Source organism: Oncorhynchus kisutch, linkage group LG18 (genome assembly GCF_002021735.2).
Source record: "Oncorhynchus kisutch isolate 150728-3 linkage group LG18, Okis_V2, whole genome shotgun sequence".
NCBI classification, from domain to species: Eukaryota; Metazoa; Chordata; class Actinopteri; order Salmoniformes; family Salmonidae; genus Oncorhynchus; species Oncorhynchus kisutch.
The window spans coordinates 75,640,819-75,650,098 of NC_034191.2; positions in this window are offsets into that span (position 1 = coordinate 75,640,819).

Genomic DNA, 9,280 nt, shown 5'->3' on the forward strand with positions numbered 1-9,280 from the left:
ACGTGGGAATCAAACCCATAACCCTAATGTTGTCAGCACCATACTCCACGTGGGACTCAAACCCATAACCCTGATGTTGTCAGCACTGTACTCCACGTGGGAATCAAACCCATAACCCTAATGTTGTCAGCACTGTACTCCACGTGGGAATCAAGCCCATAACCCTAATGTTGTCAGCACCATGCTCCAACCAACTGAGCCACCTCAGAACTGCCACACCGTGAGCATGATGAAGATATCACAGTGAGTCTTTTTTCTAACAGCTCTCCTGCAGCTCTCCTGTACCCCGACCTCTTGTCGCTACGGAAACAGTGCGCTGCCCTCACAATGCTCACTCGCTCTGGGGAGACACGCATAGGGGAGGAGACGAAGGAGGAGGGAAGCTCCGAGCTGGACAGAGGGATGAAGAGGGACTGGCATGCAAGAGGTGAACAGGTCTATATTTGCTATGTAACTTTCTGCATTAGTTTTCATTCTGATTATCAATTGATGAACAATAAAACAATTGAAGCTGTTACATATTCCGTGTCCTTTATAAACAAATGAGGTCATTTGACACTGTGTTCTCTATATTACCAATGCCACCAGGGGACACTTGTGCAGGAAATTTGTAAACATTAGTTTACATAATAAAGACTTGACGGGGAATTCTAACGTAACCAAGGGAGGAGGGAACAGAAGGACAAGGCATACTGATAATGTTCATATAGCTCCAGCCTGGTCTCATTGACTAGACGTAACATAGTAATTGAAAATCCGGGACACGCAAATTAGTATATGTTATCGGGGTGGATGAGTGGGCGTATAACGTGAACGTCTAGCAACCCAAAGGTTATGTGTTCAAATCTCATCATTGACAACTTTAGCATTAATTAGCAACTACTTAGCATGTTAGCTAACTCTAACCATAACATATTGTACGAATTGCAATTTGTAACATATCATAGGAAATGGATGATGGACATCCACAAATTAATACATACCATACGAAACATAAAACAATTTATAGTCTGGAATAACAGCATCTAATGTATTTTCTCTCCTGTATCCCCAGGTCCCAGGACAGTTGCTGGAGTCAGCAGCAGCCCCTCCATCTGAAGCATCAGGTCGGACATTGTTTCACTGTCACAGTTACTTCAAATTCTAGTTCCAATGACACCCACGGAACTAGAATTCGATTTTATTTCTAGAATGACACCCACGGAACTAGAATTCAATTTTATTTCTAGAATGACACCAAGGAAACTATAATTAGATTTTATTTCTAGAATGACACCAACAGAACTAGAATTAGATTTGATTTCTAGAATGACACCAACAGAACTAGAATTAGATATCTATGATGACACCATTGAATCTGTCATGTGTTCTCTGTTTTCAACTGAGGTTCTTCTGGATGCGTCCCAAAGAGGACAGATCCCGTGAGCAAACTGAGGAATAGAGAGAAAGAGAGAAACGGATGCTGGGAATCTCTCCCTAGATCAAAGCAGAGACACGGAAAGAGGGACAGAAAGTGGCAGGAAGAGAAGAAGAAGAAGATATATTTGTATAACTGTTTGCAGTAGTAGTTGTCTTGGTTAGATAGCTCAGTGTCTGCTCTTTTCAAGTCTCCCATGGAAGAAGCCCCAGTGCACGTGGAGGCACATGTGGTTCTACCAGACAGAGAAGAGGAGACTGACTAGAGAAGTCACTGCCGAGGGGCTGTTGAGGAAGGTGTTTATAAATACCCCTCTAGTCACTGAATTAGTATCTGCTTTATATCTATCTCTCACCCATCACTGTACTGCTCCATCTATTCTATATCTATCTCTCCCATTACTGTACTGCTCCATCTATTCTATATCTATCTCTCTCCCATTACTGTACTGCTCCATCTATTCTATATCTATCTCTCACCCATCACTGTACTGCTCCATCTATTCTATATCTATCTCTCTCCCATTACTGTACTGCTCCATCTATTCTATATCTATCTCTCACCCATCACTGTACTGCTCCATCTATTCTATATCTATCTCTCTCCCATCACTGTACTGCTCCATCTATTCTATATCTATCTCTCACCCATCACTGTACTGCTCCATCTATTCTATATCTATCTCTCACCCATCACTGTACTGCTCCATCTATTCTATATCTATCTCTCTCCCATCACTGTACTGCTCCATCTATTCTATATCTATCTCTCTCCCATTACTGTACTGCTCCATCTATTCTATATCTATCTCTCACCCATCACTGTACTGCTCCATCTATTCTATATCTATCTCTCTCCCATTACTGTACTGCTCCATCTATTCTATATCTATCTCTCACCCATCACTGTACTGCTCCATCTATTCTATATCTATCTCTCTCCCATTACTGTACTGCTCCATCTATTCTATATCTATCTCTCACCCATCACTGTACTGCTCCATCTATTCTATATCTATCTCTCTCCCATTACTGTACTGCTCCATCTATTCTATATCTATCTCTCACCCATCACTGTACTGCTCCATCTATTCTATATCTATCTCTCTCCCATTACTGTACTGCTCCATCTATTCTATATCTATCTCTCTCCCATTACTGTACTGCTCCATCTATTCTATATCTATCTCTCACCCATCACTGTACTGCTCCATCTATTCTATATCTATCTCTCACCCATCACTGTACTGCTCCATCTATTCTATATCTATCTCTCCCATTACTGTACTGCTCCATCTATTCTATATCTATCTCTCACCCATCACTGTACTGCTCCATCTATTCTATATCTATCTCTCTCCCATTACTGTACTGCTCCATCTATTCTATATCTATCTCTCACCCATCACTGTACTGCTCCATCTATTCTATATCTATCTCTCTCCCATTACTGTACTGCTCCATCTATTCTATATCTATCTCTCACCCATCACTGTACTGCTCCATCTATTCTATATCTATCTCTCTCCCATTACTGTACTGCTCCATCTATTCTATATCTATCTCTCTCCCATTACTGTACTGCTCCATCTATTCTATATCTATCTCTCACCCATCACTGTACTGCTCCATCTATTCTATATCTATCTCTCACCCATCACTGTACTGCTCCATCTATTCTATATCTATCTCTCCCATTACTGTACTGCTCCATCTATTCTATATCTATCTCTCCCATTACTGTACTGCTCCATCTATTCTATATATATCTCTCCCATTACTGTACTGCTCCATCTATTCTATATCTATCTCTCCCATTACTGTACTGCTCCATCTATTCTATATCTATCTCTCCCATTACTGTACTGCTCCATCTATTCTATATCTATCTCTCTCCCATTACTGTACTGCTCCATCTATTCTATATCTATCTCTCCCATTACTGTACTGCTCCATCTATTCTATATCTATCTCTCTCCCATTACTGTACTGCTCCATCTATTCTATATCTATCTCTCTCCCATTACTGTACTGCTCCATCTATTCTATATCTATCTCTCCCATTACTGTATTGCTCCATCTATTCTATATCTATCTCTCCCATTACTGTACTGCTCCATCTATTCTATATCTATCTCTCCCATTACTGTACTGCTCCATCTATTCTATATCTATCTCTCCCATTACTGTACTGCTCCATCTATTCTATGTCTATCTCTCTCCCATTACTGTACTGCTCCATCTATTCTATATCTTTCTCTCTCCCATTACTGTACTGCTCCATCTATTCTATATCTATCTCTCCCATTACTGTACTGCTCCATCTATTCTATCTCTATCTCTCTCCCATTACTGTACTGCTCCATCTATTCTATATCTATCTCTCACCCATCACTGTACTGCTCCATCTATTCTATATCTATCTCTCCCATTACTGTACTGCTCCATCTATTCTATATCTATCTCTCCCATTACTGTACTGCTCCATCTATTCTATATCTATCTCTCCCATTACTGTATTGCTCCATCTATTCTAACTCACCCATTATGTTATGCTCTGTATATTCTATCTATCTGTAACAGTCTAGGCAGTGTTTTAGACATGGCTATCATTCCCTCTCTGCAGCTTTCAGTGTGGTGTCCTCGTTCCTCCTTAGGTATGGCAAGGTCACCTTCTACTCTCTGCTGCCCCTGGAGGCATACTACAGTACTGCAGCTTACATGCTCTCCAAACTGCTAGGTGAGAGCTGACAGAGAGAACAGAGAAAAATATAGATATCGCATTCCAATATTGTTTTACTTCACTAACAAACATGCATGCGTTTTGCGTGTGTTGTATTGTGACGTGTGTGCGTGTGTTGTATTGTAACATGTGTGTGCGTGTGTTGTATTGTGACATGTGTGTGCGTGTGTTGTATTGTGACATGTGTGTGCGTGTGTTGTATTGTGACGTGCGTGTGCGTGTGTTGTATTGTGACGTGTTTGCGTGTGTGTTGTATTGTGACGTGTGTGTGCGTGCGTGTTGTATTGTGACATGTGTGTGCGTGTTGTATTGTCACATCTCTGTGTGTGTGTGTTATATTGTGACATCTGTGTGTGTGTACGTGTGTTGTATTGTGACGTGTGTGTGTGTGTTGTATTGTGACGTGTGTGTGTGTGTGTTGTATTGTGACGTGTGTGCGTGTGTTGTATTGTGACATGTGTGTGTGTGTGCTATATTGTGACATCTGTGTGTGTGTGTGTTATATTGTAACATATGTTTGTGTTATATTGTGACATCTGTGTGTGTGCGTGTGTTGTATTGTGACATGTGTGTGCGTGTGTTGTATTGTGACATATGTGTGCGTGTGTTATATTGTGACATGTGTGTGCGTGTGTTGTATTGTGACATGTGGGTGCGTGTGTTGTATTGTGACATGTGTGTGTGGTGTTTGTCAAATCAAAATCAAATCAAATCAAATGTATTTGTCACATACACATCGTTAGCAGATGTTAATGCGAGTGTAGCGAAATGCTTGTGCTTCTAGTTCCGACAATGCAGTAATAACGAACAAGTAATCTAACTAACAATTCCAAAAAAACCTACTGTCTTATACACAATGTAAGGGGATAAAGAATATGTACATAAGGATATATGAATGAGTGATGGTACAGAGCAGCATAGGCAAGATACAGTAGATGATATCGAGTACAGTATATACATATGAGATGAGTATGTAAACCAAGTGGCGTAGTTAAAGTGGCTAGTGATACATGTATTACATAAGGATGCAGTCGATGATATAGAGTACAGTATCTACGTATGCATATGAGATGAATAATGTAGGGTAAGTAACATTATATAAGGTAGCATTGTTTAAAGTGGCTAGTGATATATTTACATCATTTCCCATCAATTCCCATGATTAAAGTGGCTGGAGTAGAGTCAGTGGCATTGACAGTGTGTTGGCAGTAGCCACTCAATGTTAGTGGTGGCTGTTTAACAGTCTGATGGCCTTGAAATAGAAGCTGTTTTTCAGTCTCTCGGTCCCAGCTTTGATGCACCTGTACTGACCTCGCCTTCTGGATGACAGCGGGGTGAACAGGCAGTGGCTCGGGTGGTTGATGTCCTTGATGATCTTTATGGCCTTCCTGTAGCATCGGGTGGTGTAGGTGTCCTGGAGGGCAGGTAGTTTGCCCCCGGTGATGCGTTGTGCAGACCTCACTACCCTCTGGAGAGCCTTACGGTTGAGGGCGGTGCAGTTGCCATACCAGGCGGTGATACAGCCCGCCAGGATCAAATCAAATCAAATCAAATTTATTTATATAGCCCTTCGTACATCAGCTGATATCTCAAAGTGCTGTACAGAAACCCAGCCTAAAACCCCAAACAGCAAGCAATGCAGGTGGAGAAGCACGCTCTCGATTGTGCATCTGTAGAAGTTTGTGAGTGCTTTTGGTGACAAGCCGAATTTCTTCAGCCTCCTGAGGTTGAAGAGGCGCTGCTGCGCCTTCCTCACGATGCTGTCTGTGTGAGTGGACCAATTCAGTTTGTCTGTGATGTGTATGCCGAGGAACTTAAAACTTGCTACCCTCTCCACTACTGTTCCATCGATGTGGATGGGGGGGTGTTCCCTCTGCTGTTTCCTGAAGTCCACAATCATCTCCTTAGTTTTGTTGACGTTGAGTGTGAGGTTATTTTCCTGACACCACACTCCGAGGGCCCTCACCTCCTCCCTGTAGGCCGTCTCGTCGTTGTTGGTAATCAAGCCTACCACTGTTGTGTCGTCCGCAAACTTGATGATTGAGTTGGAGGCGTGCGTGGCCACGCAGTCGTGGGTGAACAGGGAGTACAGGAGAGGGCTCAGAACGCACCCTTGTGGGGCCCCAGTGTTGAGGATCAGCGGGGAGGAGATGTTGTTGCCTACCCTCACCACCTGGGGGCGGCCCGTCAGGAAGTCCAGTACCCAGTTGCACAGGGCGGGGTCGAGACCCAGGGTCTCGAGCTTGATGACGAGCTTGGAGGGTACTATGGTGTTGAATGCCGAGCTGTAGTCGATGAACAGCATTCTCACATAGGTATTCCTCTTGTCCAGATGGGTTAGGGCAGTGTGCAGTGTGGTTGAGATTGCATCGTCTGTGGACCTATTTGGGCGGTAAGCAAATTGGAGTGGCTCAAGGGTGTCAGGTAGGGTGGAGGTGATATGGTCCTTGACTAGTCTCTCAAAGCACTTCATGATGACGGATGTGAGTGCTACGGGGCGGTAGTCGTTTAGCTCAGTTACCTTAGCTTTCTTGGGAACAGGAACAATGGTGGCCCTCTTGAAGCATGTGGGAACAGCAGACTGGTATAGGGATTGGTTGAATATGTCCGTAAACACACCGGCCAGCTGGTCTGCGCATGCTCTGAGGGCGCGGCTGGGGATGCCGTCTGGGCCTGCAGCCTTGCGAGGGTTAACACGTTTAAATGTCTTACTCACTTCGGCTGCAGTGAAGGAGAGACCGCATGTTTTCATTGCAGGCCGTGTCAGTGGCACTGTATTGTCCTCAAAGCGGGCAAAAAAGTTGTTTAGTCTGCCTGGGAGCAAGACATCCTGGTCCGTGACTGGGCTGGGTTTCTTCCTGTAGTCCGTGATTGACTGTAGACCCTGCCACATGCCTCTTGTGTCTGAGCCGTTGAATTGAGATTCTACTTTGTCTCTGTACTGGCGCTTAGCTTGTTTGATAGCCTTGCGGAGGGAATAGCTGCACTGTTTGTATTCAGTCATGTTACCAGACACCTTGCCCTGATTAAAAGCAGTGGTTCGCGCCTTCAGTTCCACACGAATGCTGCCATCAATCCACGGTTTCTGGTTGGGGAATGTTTTAATCGTTGCTATGGGAACGACATCTTCAACGCACGTTCTAATGAACTCGCACACCGAATCAGCGTATTCGTCAATGTTGTTGGCTGACGCAATACGAAACATCTCCCAGTCCACGTGATGGAAGCAGTCTTGGAGTGTGGAGTCAGCTTGGTCGGACCAGCGTTGGACAGACCTCAGCGTGGGAGCTTCTTGTTTTAGTTTCTGTCTGTAGGCAGGGATCAACAAAATGGAGTCGTGGTCAGCTTTTCCGAAAGGGGGGCGGGGCAGGGCCTTATATGCGTCGCGGAAGTTAGAGTAACAATGATCCAGGGTCTTTCCACCCCTGGTTGCGCAATCGATATGCTGATAAAATTTAGGGAGTCTTGTTTTCAGATTAGCCTTGTTAAAATCCCCAGCTACAATGAATGCAGCCTCCGGATAAATCGTTTCCAGTTTGCAGAGAGTTAAATAAAGTTCGTTCAGAGCCATCGATGTGTCTGCTTGGGGGGGGGGGTATATACGGCTGTGATTATAATCGAAGAGAATTCTCTTGGTAGATAATGCGGTCTACATTTGATTGTGAGGAATTCTAAATCAGGTGAACAGAAGGATTTGAGTTCCTGTATGTTTCTTTCATCACACCATGTCACGTTGGCCATAAGGCATACGCCCCCGCCCCTCTTCTTACCAGAAAGATGTTCGTTTCTGTCCGCGCGATGCGTGGAGAAACCCGCTGGCTGCACCGCTTCGGATTGCGTCTCTCCAGTGAGCCACGTTTCTGTGAAGCAGAGAACGTTACAGTCTCTGATGTCCCTCTGGAATGCTACCCTTGCTCGGATTTCATCAACCTTGTTGTCAAGAGACTGGACATTGGCAAGAAGAATGCTAGGGAGTGGTGCACGATGTGCCCGTCTCCGGAGTCTGACCAGAAGACCGCTTCATTTCCCTCTTTTTCTGAGTCGTTTTTTTGGGTCGCTGCATGGGAACCATCCCGTGGCACTGGTTGTAAGGCAGAACACAGGATCCGCATCGCGAAAAACATATTCTTGGTCGTACTGGTGGTGAGTTGACGCTGATCTTATATTCAGTAGTTCTTCTCGGCTGTATGTGATGAAACCTAAGATGACCTGGGGTACTAGTGTAAGAAATAACACGTAAAAAAACAAAAAACTGCATAGTTTCCTAGGAACGCTGGTGTCTGCTAAGGAGCTGGCTGTACATCAGGCTGAATCCTACAGCCCCATTACCATCATCCCTGGACCATTCAGCACTGTGCACGCCTGAGGAACACAGAGGATGTCCACACACACACACACACACACACACACACACACACACACACACACACACACACACACACGGGATGTGTGCGGCCGTACTTTTAAAACGAATAATGTTAATTCATGTCCCAAATTTAATTCCTGTGAGGCCATCACCTCAAACTGTTTTGTAGCACACACGAGGACCTCTTGAGTTTTGTAAAAAAAATTGTAAAACATTTAGTGAAGCCTTTTTATAACAAGTGAAATTACTGAGTTATTATTGAAAGGTAATTGTTAATATTTAAAATTTTTATCCAGAGTTGGTATTTATACTATTAAATCTATTGAAGAGTGTATTTATTGTTAATATATTTAATATTATGTATTTAGCAGGGGATATATTTTATTCTAATTTATTTGTCAACTGTCATGAAAGTTGATATTGTTGACAGCAACGTTTTTGGTGAACTTTTCTCAGATGTCTTTTCTATCTTATTGTGGTATGATGTTACTCTGTTCTTACGGTGAAGCATTTATGAGGATCTTATTTCAAGTGTTCTTGAAGTGTTGTGGTTTTCAGGTTCACTTGGCACATCTAAAGCCTTTTCTTTTGGGGGTGTTGCTATAGGCCACCAAGTGCTAACAGTCAGTAACTAAATAATATGTGTGAAATGCTTGATAGTGTATGTGATGTAAACAGAGAGGTCTACTTTCTTGGGGACCTGAATATTAATTGGTTTTCATCAAGTTATCCGCTCAAGAGGAAGCTTCTCACTG